The sequence below is a fragment of the Artibeus jamaicensis genome, unplaced genomic scaffold, assembly GCF_021234435.1.
Source record: "Artibeus jamaicensis isolate MK-2021 breed Jamaican fruit bat unplaced genomic scaffold, CSHL_Jam_final contig_793, whole genome shotgun sequence".
In the NCBI taxonomy this organism is placed as follows: Eukaryota; Metazoa; Chordata; class Mammalia; order Chiroptera; family Phyllostomidae; genus Artibeus; species Artibeus jamaicensis.
In genome coordinates, this window is record NW_026521975.1 from 3971503 (window position 1) to 3984743 (window position 13241).

At 45.0% G+C, this 13241-nt stretch overlaps 1 protein-coding gene across 2 annotated transcripts in view; it reads right to left on the reverse strand.

The window, feature by feature from the left end:
* MTUS2 (microtubule associated scaffold protein 2) overlaps positions 1-13241 on the reverse strand; it is a 620738-nt gene that overhangs the window by 591528 nt on the left and 15969 nt on the right. Inside the window, exon 1 of one of the 2 annotated variants that reach the window (XM_053672919.1) lies at positions 2812-2906. The exons of the other annotated variant lie outside the window; for it this stretch is intronic. The gene's annotated coding sequence lies outside the window, so the exon portion shown is untranslated. Of the gene's footprint in view, positions 1-2811; positions 2907-13241 lie in introns of those variants that run through there. 2 annotated transcript variants of the gene reach the window in all.

The window sequence follows — 13241 nt, forward strand, 5'->3', positions numbered from 1 at the left end:
CAGGTGAGCTCTGATTAAATTAACATTTGAGCGCAAACAGGGTCAAAATAAGGGGATCGTGCAGTAATCGGTACAGGAAAGCCATTGTCTCGGGGGCAGACACAAAGGCAGTGCGGAGAGCAAACATCTCACTAATTAGCAGAAGGACCACCTCGCCTGGGAAGCACTGAAATGCACTCCTCATGAAAAATTAAACACACCATCCGTGGACGCCCCTCCTCGCATGTTTACACTTGGCCTTTTAAAGACAAGTAAGAAACCTTAAACATATTACATTCACTTTTGAGATGAAGGTAAGTAGGAATTCAAACTCTAAGGAGAGTTTTCCAATAGCCTCGAACACTTTGTTTCCAGTTTTTTCCCCCCTGAGAAACCAGTTTGGTTACTTCATCAAGGAAATCAGAGAGAAAGCAACTGCGAAATGCAGCAGCAGCTGAGCGTCCAGGAGACGTCATGCCGGTGCACCCGTCCTCCCTCTAATGTCACCGAGGGGAGAACCTGCTGTTCCCGATGACACTGCTCTTTCTGTGCCAGCCCGATCAATGGGCTAATTTGAGTGAATATCCTAGAAATACCATAATCCATCCCATGCATCACCATCAGCCAAAACCCCAAATGTTACACAAGTTGTATTTCCTCTCCATTTAAAATGTGCAGCCATGGTGGATACTTGGTGCTAAACAGTTTGCACGACTAAACTCAGCCTCTCATTCTTGAATGGGAATCATAAAGTCACTTGGAAGCGCAAGTGGCTGAGAACCACAGTTTGCCAATTTAACATGAAGATTTCATACTTCATGGGTGTTTCACCACTGTGACTTCAGACACATGACTGAAGGTCTGACCTAGAGGGCTGGGGGAAGAACTAAAACCAGAATGAAAATAAACAGGCTCCATTAGCTTCATGTTCACACCTCTAAAACAATGTTTTCTTTTCTTTTCAACTCATGGGCCTATGTTTCACCTGCAGCCCAGTCTTTAATAGTACTTATTAGAAACACGGATTCCTGAACCCTAACCCAAAGTTACTCAACCAGTCTCAGGGGCAAACCCTGGAATCTGTACCTGTAATTCTCATGCACATGAAAATATGCTCCATGAGTTAACAACTGCTTCACAGAGAGGTGGAGCTTCTGAATAGACACACATAATATGTGCACACACACACACACACACACCTCTGCAGTTGTGTTACATAGGGTAAGGGACTCAAGGTCTCTGCCATCTTACTAAATGTTATTCTTGCTAAATGTTAAAATGCAGCACAGTATTTTGCAGACTCAGCTGCAAACAGGATGAGCTTGACAGGAGCTCAAGAGAGTAAATGTAGCCAACAGCAAACAAGAAATCAACATGTAATTAACCAAACTGTGTATATAAGCAATGGCTAAGCCTCCCTTCCTGAGACAGAGTTTATCCATCTTGCCTCCTTTACTTGCTGCAAATAGATGAAACTAAGTACCACATCTCCTTCCTAACTACAACACCCCAAGCAACAAAGCCTCTAGGCTCTGAGCAGTTGTATTCACCTGAAAGAATTTCGCATTTTATTTCAAACTTTAAGTTAAGAGGACAAGTATGGTTTCATAATCGTCAAGAGTTGCTGTATCTATACTAACCAAACATTCAATTACTGGCAGCTGGCAGCTAGATACATGGAGGCAAAAACAAACTATAGAAATAAAAGAACAATACAATGAAAATAAACTTATAATCAGACTTATAGTGATTGTTCATACTTGCTCATCAGTAAGTGATACTTCTCCCTCCCTGGGTGTCTCCCAATTTCACCAGGAGAGGACTGAAGGGAAAATGCCCCCCATAGTACTGAAGTGAGTGGCTGGCACCTTGGAAGTGAAGAATCTGGGTGGGGTATTTTTGTTGAGTGAGTTTAGAACCCTACAACTGCTTGATCAAGCACAACTTCCACCCCATACCTTTTAAAACTTTTAGTTTGATCATTGTCGAGATACCATCGTAGGGTTTTAAAATACATGATCTTTATTAACTTAATGAATATTAACTTATGTTTTACCAATTATGACTTGTTTGAAAATTCAAGCCATTTAAAATTCAATGATGAAAAAAACACCAGAAAAGCCTTTTTAAATGTTGGGTGGGGCCAGGGAGAGCTAGGGATTTTTTGTTGTTGTTGTTTGTTTGGTTTTTGCTCCACGGCTTTTTATTATGCTTTTCACATAAAACTGAGAACAAAATTCTCTCTTTGTAGGTAACCCAAAAGCTGGATTATGAATCATAGAACAGTCCAAGCTTTATTCTAAGAAACTAGTTCAGAATTTCATCCCGCAGACCCCAAAACATGAGCTGAACGCCCCACGATACCTGCTCACTGCCCTCTCCCATCACCCCAAACTCCTTTCAGGAACTCACAGGACATGGCGTGCTCGTCCTGACATGTCTCCATCCTGGAACTGTCCTCTTCGACCTGTACACCTTTATCCATCTCACCCCAAGAAGTGGACGGAGGCAGCTCACACAGGTCATTATCAACACTGCCACCTCAACCAGACAATAAGCTAAAATAATGCCCAGAGCTCTAGGGTTTTCTTGGCTCAAAATATTTTACCGAGCCCCTAGAATGTTCTCTTCCCTCCAATTCCTATCCTCCTACACACAGCATCGCAGGAAACCGGGTTTTATTTTTAGAAGCTATTTTAAAGAGAAATGAATACCTCCTCTCCACCCACCCCTCCCCGGGGCCTTTTTCTGTGCTGGAGCCTCTGCTGTGTTGATGGTTGGCACTCCCGCCACTCTGTTGAGTTCTGAGGACACAAAAAAAGGCTCGCTTACTTCTTCCAATGTTTTCACAGAACACTCCATCCGGCAGTTTGTCTTTTACTCATTCAGAGGCTAAATTCTGATAGAAATGAACCGAACAGAACATTAAGCCCTTATTCCATTATATTATTCTGAAGTAGAATACCAAATCATATGGTTACCCTTCTGCAAAAGATTAAAAAGCAGCAGAAACTTCAAATGTGCTTTCCAGAGATGATGATTAACTGAATGAAGCCACCCACACTCTAACCTGGGCTTCTTGGTAACCAACAGTATTCATTAACAAGACAGCCAGCTGGAGTCAAGGGTACACACTGAAACACAGCACAGTGGCTTTAAAATGGGCCACATGAGCACTGAATACAGTTCCAAAGGTTAATCAAACCCCTCTCTAACTAATTAGGTTGGCCTGCTCACAGCCCAGTGCAAGATCTTGGGAAAGAAACACGAGGTCAGAAATGACAAATAATAGGAACTTAATAAATATACACTGAATAAGTGAAGGAAGTGTCTCAGACACCTGAACCACCCAGATGTTGAGGGGGACCCACAGCAATGACAAGGGCAGCAGCAGAACCTGCTGAGTTACAGCAAATGCTCCTCCCCTCACCAACCCGAACAGCCAGTAGGGAGCCAGGAAACCTGGGAAGTTCGTTCACTACAGGTGCCGAGCACTTGTCATGACACACTCTTGAAGCAGAGCGCTCTCCCGTCTAGGCATGACCACAGCTCCCACTTTCATCTACAAGGATTAACGTGAGAACCTAAAATCCTCGCCTTCCCCATGAAAGTCCGGAAGACAACCCCACTTGCCTTTTAAGCTGTGTGGACCCTTATACTTGCTATGGTTACTCTGCGGTTAACGACTGTGAACCCACAATTGGCATCTGTTTACTAGAGAGCTTCCTGCATTTGTGAGTATACAATAGGGCAAGGTGAGGAGAGTTCGAATTTCACTGAAATAGATTCACCTTCATAGCTTCTCAGAAGTGCGCGCTGTGGCAGGAGACAAAAACCTGAGCTGTTGGGATGTTATCGATGATTCCCAACTCATAACTTCTGAACACCACAGAGGGAACCATCTGGGGGTTAGAGGCTGGAAACCAACTTCATGTTAAAACACATTTGTTCTCAGCAGAACCTAAAACTGCTTGTGGCACCTGCTGTAATGAGTTCTCTCTTCCTCCCTGGAAGGCCCACTCCACGGACATGCAGACACAGATGTGCGAGGCTTACAAAGTGCCCACAGCTCAGTAGCAGAAGTGGCCCCCTGTTAATACTAACCTCTCCTGCCTGAGGTTCAAGTCCCTGAACCTTGGGCTATGTTAGATGCTTGCCAGGCTTGGCCCAAAACTGCCTAAATGACTGGGTGTTTCTGCATAACTCAGGGAGGGGACTGCTGGGCTACATCATGATTTGTGTCAATCTCCTCAGCTTTCCAGTGGCAAGGTGAATCCCCCAGACCGACAGGCTGCAACTGAGTGAGAGGGTTGTGGGACCTGAATCTCGTGAATCTGAAAAGGGCTGAATTTGGATAAGGAATCATCTGAGTCTGTGGGACAACACAGCCCGGAGACCAGCTCTTCCAAGTCAAGGAAGCCAATGGCTTCACAGATGACAGCAGAGCTGGGGAAAGGGGGAAAGCAGAAAAGATGCTGAATTTGATGAGTTTGATGATCTTGTGGGTAGACATGAGGGTTTATTGTCAAAGCTCTCTCCTATGCAGCTCTGGAATGTTTGGGAACAGAAGACAAGACTGCATGTGCATGACTTGTCTATGTTTGCAACTTCTTTACTTTCTCCTGTTCAATCACCCTTAGTGATGATAATTCCTTAAATATATATTAGTCTGAAATTATGAAACAACAGGCTAGCACCATAACTCTCACAGGGAGTATCTATTAGTACATATTTCTTCATTACTCATAACATGTTTAGCTGAAGTCAGTTTCTATATAACATTTTTATTCCTATTTCTCAGTTAATACCACATTAAATTTAGCAACCAGCCTGCTCGTGGGTTTTGTCTGCTGCCTCTGGCATTGCGTTATAGCCCTGTTTCCCTGGAGACCAGAGTTATCACAGGCAAGAAGGATTTTTGACATGCTAATTTTTGCAAGAGTGAACATTCTAAACTTCTCAGCTCTGTCTTCTTCAGCCTTGTCTGTCAGTGGGCGTCATCTTCAGACTGACTCGAGTGCCTCCTGGTGAGGGGACCTTGCGGAGAGGCAGTCTCATGGTGGACTGGAGTCTGGCTTCCAGCTGCCTGCATTGCGACGTCAGCTCTGTCTGTCCACAGCTCTGTGACCCAGGGTCTATTTCTGATGAAGTTATCTGTAAAATGTTAGCTTCTGTGTTCTAGGTTAAGAATGAAAATGGAAAGGGTTTTTCTTTTCCACATACTTTTGGGAGACGGCTGTGTATGGGAAAGAGGTGGGCAGCAGAAATCTAAGGGGAGAACCTGTGGGGAGTTGTCTGGGAATCTCTGGGAACACGGCCGCAGTGTTCCCAGGGGTCACACGCCTGTTCAGACCTCTGCGGCCACTTCCTTGCACACATGCCTTGCTCAGATCACTGACCACGGAGAGCACTGGCCTCCCAACTTTTCCGGAACTCACTGAGGGCCCACGAGGCACCAGGCACTGTTCCCGGCTCAGCGAACATAGCACTGAAGAAAGGTCCAAGACTCCTGAGTTGTGAAGACTATTCACAAAGATTTTATTTTCATAGACCAGCAACTATTGCCTACTGATTGCTCACTACATGCCAGGCATTTTAAAATGTATTAACGCACGCACACACACTCATCCTATTTAATTTCAAAGCAACCCTTGGGCTGGCTGTTGTCACCATTTTAGAGTAACAGAAACAGGCTCAGAAAAGCCAGCTGCCTGCACAAAGCTAGTAAGTGACTGTGTCCACATCAGGCCTGTCTGGCCTCATAGCCTCCCAACTACACGCAGAACGATATTTTGTACGGCCTTCTGTGAATGTGCAGGCTGCCTGAAATTAATTCTCTAACACAATTCTGGCAATCACTTATGAAACAGGCAATCCGTCTACATAACCTTACGTGCACATTTTAAAAGCACAGATGCACTCCACTCCACCACATATTCTCATTTTATATACCACCCTAAGGCCAGGGGACCACTTTCTCCGTTTATGCCACGGCACTGGGGAAACTACCACCTGCAAAGGCCAACACTCGGCAAGGGCACTGCCCCTAACTGGCTCTGACCCTGAGTGACAAAGGCTCGACCAGCTCTGTCAGCTGGTTCTGTGAGGCTGGGAAGATTTCCTAAGAGGCTGATGACCTGATAAGAACATCATTTGTTACTGACAGAACAAGCATGAAGCCATCCACCTGCTGCTGGCAGGAGGACTCCTGTTATCAGGCCAGGCTACAAAGGGCACAATACAAAATGTGGGGTGCACACACCAGATCACTGTCACACCTCCCCCATGTGACCACAACATTTGCAAAGACTGAGTGTGCACAGAATGAGACTGCACATGTATGTTCAGTGATTCTCATAAAGCAATAAAAGAATGACTCATCCTGATTTCTCCAGAATCTAGCACACAGAGCAGAATGAGCAAGGAGGGGACAGTCAGACTCCACTCATCGACACGGAGCCGGAGGGGCAAGCACAGCAGCCACGCCAGTTTAAGCTGAAGTCGGCAGCATGTGGCCGTGTTTCATCCAGATACACTCCACTGCTCGCCTCCCCTCGGGCCTGAGGCAAGACAGCCTTTCCCAGTCAGATTCTCCTGCTCTGAGAACTACACTGCATTTCTCTGCTGGTTTCACTTGGGGTGTCTGAAAATGTCAAGGCCTAGATCCTGGTTCCAAATCTCTTGCTCCAGCCTCTCACACAAACGAGGGCACAGGAATCACCAGGTGTTCTCTGCTCCCATCTCTTCAGACTCTCTCCTTTCAGCAGGAGGAAATCCAAATCTCCTGTTTCCTGCAAAAAGCCAGCAAAGGGCTAACTAGGAAGAATGCTGCCTCATTTCTCCTCTAACAAACAAGGTGTTTTCTTGTGTTCACAGAAAATGAAGAGTTACCTGGAAAGAAGAGCAAGAGTATGTTTGTACAAGGTAGAAAGACCTTTAATAACATCTAGAAATATTTTGATTATACAGTTGACCCTTGAACAACATGGGGGTGAGGGATGCTGACCCTTACCCCTGTCCCCTCTCTCAAACAGTAGAAAATCTGCATATTACTTCTGACTCCCCAAAAACTTAACTAATAGCCTACTGCTGACCGGAAGCCTTACCAAAACTTGAACAGTTGATTCACAAATATTTTTGTATGCCACTTGTATTATACCAAATATTTTTGTATGCCACTTGTATTATACACTGTATTCTTACAATAAAGTGGGACAGAGAAAAGAAAAAGTTACTAAGGAAATCATAAGAAAGAAAAAATACATTTAGAGCATTTATTGAAAACAAGCCCTTGTATAAGTGGGCCTATGCAGTTCACACCTGTGTTGTGCAAGGGTCGGCCCTGCCCAAACAGAAGCTTTCCTTACAGGTGGCAGAACAGCACAGCAAAGAGCAGTGAGGCCAGCTCAGAGTCCCGCTGGCAAACAAAGATCTCTGCCGCTTGGCCCAACCCATCACAAACTGAATGCAATTTAAATCCCTCCACTAACTCCGCCTCCCAGGCTCAAGGTTTGTCAACGAAAGTATACAGAAGTTTACTGATCAGCCAGATTAATTCTGAAATAAAACCCATTCTTCCGGAGCTCCAGGGAGAACATGTTCCCAGAAAGGCTTGCGCCCCTGCACCCACTGTGCCAGCGGGTGGGCTCCCTGGATCCTGATCTTCCCCACAGCATTTTTCTAGAAGCAACATACATATTTCCCATGCTATATCTTTTCTCTGTGTTTTGCCATGAACCTCCTTAAATAAACAGTGTTTCTTAACGTCAATTACAGAAGGTGTCCCCAACCCCGGGCTTGGCCCTGTACAGGTCCCCAGGCCTGTTAGGAATCAGGCCACAAACAAAGTTCACCTGGGCTCTGCCTCCTGAACCACTCCCACCCCCATCTCACCCTCACCCTTCATCTCCCACGGGTCCATGGTATCAAAAAGCTTGGAGGCCACTGGATTTCAGAATGATTTACCCCACGCCTCTAAAATTCATTACACGTTAGCCCTGCTGGTGTGGCTCAGTGCACTGAGTGCCGACCTGCGAACTAAAAGGTCGCCCACTCAATTCCCAGGCAGGGCACGTGCCTCAATCCACTGAGCCTGGATACCAGCCAGGCTATAAACATGTTTTTTTCACAGGAATGACTATACTAAACTGATGATTCTTTCTCTCTCCCTTCCTGTCTCTAAAAAATAAATAAATGAAAATAAAATCTTAACAAAATAAAAATCCCTTACATTTTATGAAAATAAAGGTTTACCTCAGTAGTTAGCTTTAATGATAGCTACTTGTACTGACACTACACTGAGAGCCACTAACTCACAAAGAAACTTTGACTTCGATCGTTTAGAAACCTGGCAATCTCCCACCCTCACGGGCCCATGGGCAGCCAGCATGTTTCAAAGAATTCCCAGTCCTAGAAAGCAGAGCATCACTCCGATACGTCTGGCTTCCAGCTGGACTAGAAACATCTTTTTTTTTTTTTTTTTTAATAAAAATTTATTTATCTTTAGAGGGGAAGGGAAGGAGAGAAGGAGGGAAATATCAATATATGGTTGCCTCTCGTGGGTCCCCTGCTGGGAACTGGCCTGCAAACCAGGCATGTGCCCTGACTGGGAATCGAACTGTGATCTTTTTATTCGCAGGCCCGTGCTCAATCCACTGAGCTATACCAGCCAGGCTATAAACATGTTTTTTTTTTCACAGGAATGACTATACTGGAGGGAGGAGTCCCCAGGCAGTCCCTGAAGTCCTTCTGTGCATTATGTCTCTGAAGAATCCAGTCACACCAGACAATCTCGGGGACTGTCTGCAGACACCTAACTGGGGTCAATGACACGACCAGGGCTCAGTCCTCACAGGCCAAGCCCAACTCTTGTAACATTGATAACCAAATCAGGGCAAAGCAGGGTCAAGTCCACCCAGGGGCCCAGCACCCCTGGGCCTTCGCTTCTCCTTCTCTAAGGTGGAGGCACCTGGGCCTGACAAGGGCTCTATGAAAGACACCTGTTAAAAAATCACCTGTCATTATTTTTGCCTCTTCTCTAAAAGGCAGCCTGGTCCCTTCCACCTGCTATCTCTTGCTGTAAGTGTAGAGCCCTTTTCTTCCTGATTACTCCCCAGCACGTGTGGCTCTCTCCACCTTCTTCCACCTTTCCCACCACCTCCCTCGCCTGAATGGAGCTCAGTTAGGGGAATGAGCGTTAGAGATGGAATCTGAAGATCTAGCTTCAACTCCAGCTTTCCCACCTTCTCATCCAGCAAAGCACACCCTGTGTGGGCTTGCCACACCCACCCTGCCCTCAAAGGTAGTCGTGGAAAGGAAAGATGGATGGGTGGTGATTACCAACACTGGAAATACCAGAGTGGAACTACAAGGTGCACACCTCTGGAGCAAACCTGGAATGGAGTAGGCATCTCCTGTAACCTTGATTTCTTTATATTCTCATTTCCTAAATGCTCACTCACACATTCTTCATCAAAACTGTTAACAAGTCTCTGGCTCATTGCTTTCAGGTGGCTATATCTAATGCATTTTACTTTACTTTTTAAAAGATTTTATGTATTTATTTTTAGAGAGAGGGGAAAGGAGGGAGAAAAAGAGGGAGAGAAACATCAATGTGTGGTTGCCTCCTGTGCTCACCCAACTGGGGACCTGGCCTGCAACCCAGGCATGTGCCCTGACTGGGAATCGAACCAGTGACTCTTTGGTTTGCAGGCCCACACTTAATTCACTGAGCTATCCAAGCCATGGCTAATGCATTTTTTTTCATGTTCAATCGTAGTTGACATTCAATATTATAATATTAAAACCATAGTTTCATATATGTCTCATATATAATATGTGAAATATTATGAACTATATAAATATAGTTTCATATATTATATATATGGGTAGCCCCGGCTGGGGGGAGCTCAACTGGTTGGAGTATCATCCCATAAACCAAAAGGTTGTGGGTTCTATTCTTGGTCAGGGCACATGCTTAGGTTGTGGGTTCAGTCCCTGGCCAGGGCACATACGACAAGTAACTGGTTGATGTTTCTCTCATATTGATGCTTCTCGCCCTCCCTTCCCCCCTCTCTAAAAATTAGTAAACATGTCCTCAGGTGGGAAGACATACATACACACACACACACACGATTAGACATGTACATAATTTATGAAGTGATCCCCCAGATAAGCCCAGTACCCACCAGCACCATACATAGTCATTGCAATATCATTGACTGAATTCCCTACTCTGTACTTTACATCCCCATGGTTATTTTGTAACTACCAATTCATACTTTTTAATCTCCTCACCTTTTTACCAACCCCCTCAACCCTCTCCCCTCTGTCAATGGTATTTGTCTTTCTCTAACTTATTTCACTTACCATAATACCCTCTTCACAACAGCCAAGATATGGAAACAATCTAAGTGCCCATGGACAGATGCTTCGATAAAGGAGATGTGGTACATCTGATATATTTTCATCCATTCTTTATTTATTAAAAATTTTGAAAAGAGAAGTTCTGTACTTTGGCTTTCCAAACAATTACTATGTCCCCTTTTCCCTAAAAGGCAGCCTGTTCCCTGGTACCAGTTTAAAGCCCGTGGCATCCTGGTTACCCCACTCCACAAGTCTGGTATCTTCACCTTCTCTTTCAGGAGCCAATTCTGTTCTTGTTTGGTGGCTCCTCCATTTCCCATTGATGTCTTCATAAAAACAGATCTCTGGTCTTTAGTTCTCTCAGAAGTCTCACAGCCTGTATGGTTTTAATTTTTAAAAAAATTTAAAAAGAATTATTAGTTAGGCCCTGACCGGTATGGTTCAGTTTGTTGGGAACTGTCCCACAGAGTTAAAGGTCACCAGTTCGATTCCCAGTCAGGGCACCTGCTTGGGTTGTGGGTTTGGACCCCAGTCAGGACATGTGTGAGAGGCAACCAGTCGATGTTTCTCCCTCACATTGAAGTTTCTCTCTCCCTCTCTCTTCCTCCCTTCCCATCTCTCTAAAAAGAAATAAATAAACTCTTAAAAAAAACAATTATTAGCTGAAAGTTCAAATTTCTAAGTTTAAGAAGGCTTGCCTCTATCTTTCAGAGTTATTATCTTCCCAAATGTGTTCAGTTGGCACAGCACCCCCTAAAAGAAACCTCCAGTTCTACACCCAGGGGGTGCTCTGTGAAACAGCATTCATTGCTACAAATTAAAGTTAACCTTGCCTCAACACAGTCAACACCAAAGTTCTCCCCTCCCAGGTAAGCCAGACTTTTCAAGAAACATCAACACCTTAGAGTTAGTGGTGAATGCACTCCCCTGCTCGCTGTTTTTGATTTAGTGGCTAAGCAGTTGTGTTCTGGAGTCAGAATGCCTGGTTCCATTCAACCCAGGAACAAAATGGGCCGAACGACAATATGCACCTGAGAAGTTCATACATTGGCGAACGTGAGCACCGGGCACAATAATCATCGCAGCCCAGTGGGCATTCTGTAAATGACAGGATCTCTACATAAGTGCCCATTTTGGTTCGGGGTTTAGAGGGATGGTATTTTAAACTGTATTTTCATTCCACTTGAACATGAATTAAACTTGAAGATATATTTGCAACTTAAAATCTCAGCAAAAAGCAAGCAAAGATGCTATATAGTCCTCTGTTGGGGAAGAACTCTGTTCTATGACCAATGAAAGTCGTCCTCTTATAAATCCTCAGCCTATTTTCAGCTTAGTTGGCTAGCCAATAAATGCACAAGTTGATGTTCTGTAAACAAATTTGTCAAAGAGATTTCCCCAGATGAGTGGCAGAATTCCAAACCAGCAGCAGATGCACACAAGTGCAAACATCAGCACCGCTGCCACTACTGCGGCTGCTGGCAAAGAGAACTGCAGCCCATGCCCAGCTGACAGCCAATACTCCTGCACCTCCTACATGCTGCCTGCTCCTCCTGGGGCTCAGCTAGGTGCCTGCCTTGGAGATGCCCTGTCCAGCCAGCCATGAGCCACAGCCTCAGCAGGTGCAGACCCAGCATGCATTCCCCTACCTAGCCTGAGTTTGAGCCCCTTCTAGCAGCTGTAGCAGATTTCCTAGACACCAGGGATTCGGGTACAAAGACAGTCATGCATTTATATGTTTCATGAGCCAACTTCATGCCATGTGCCTGCCTGACTTTTCAAGGCAGCAGTCTTCAAACCTGGGCACACAAAGACTTCTATGTAAGGCACTCACTTTAAAGGAATCAGTTTATACATACATCCTTATTGTCATTTTCACTTTTCCCCAAATTGTTCTGCCTAGCAATGTCTTTCTTCCTCATATGTGCACTTCTTCCATCTTTTAAAGGAAAGCACAGCCCTCACATGTCCAGAGTCTTTCTATGGTGCACTGGTTTGGGCTTTAAAAGCTTCCAGTGAAAATAGGACAATTCCAAATATTGGCATTTTAATAAAAACTGAATTTCAGTCAGAATCTCACCTGGAAAACACAGTCCATGCTGAATATTTGCCACAGAGGGAAGTAGTGAAGGGAACTGATCACACACATGAAAGAAAGGCTGAGAAACCGACTGGGAACCATGAAGCAGGACAGACAAGAGCAAACTACTGGGAGCCATGCCCCCCCGCCAGCTTCACTGAAGGAACAAAGGGAGAGGGGGTGTGCCCAGACCGCAGGACCAGCATCCCCAGAAGACAGCCATGAGCCCCTCCAGTGAGAGCTGAACCCACCATAGGGTTCATCTGTTGCCTGAGATGCCAACAAAGTCCAAGGGGAATGGGGGTGAACTCTGTCTCCTCCCACTCACCAACCCCCGCCCCCACTGAGAGGCTATCAAATCACCTGAGATTTTTATTCCATTGGCCAAATGAAGAGTGATGTAACCAGTTTTATTTTAAAATATCAATATTTAAAATAACCTAGGGATCACTTTGCAACCTTTTAAACTATGATGAAACTTTGATGCTAAATTTTAAGAAAACTTGAGGGTGTACATGATTTTTCAAAATTCCTTTAGGAGTTCCATAAGCAAAAGTTTAAGACCTCTGTGCAGGGAGATATAGATAAGTTACCCCCACCGTGGGTTTACAGAATGACATGGGAGGGGGAGGGGGAGGGGCTGAACCAACTGTTACTGGGCTCTCCCTCCTCGTACTTTATATACATGGCACCCTAAAAACACCTAGGAGACAGATGTTGTCATCTGTTTCACCGATGTGGAAACAAGGTCTTGGAGGTTTAGTGAGCTGCCTAGGTCAAGTTGGTAAGTGACAGAACAAGATTCAAAACAAGACTT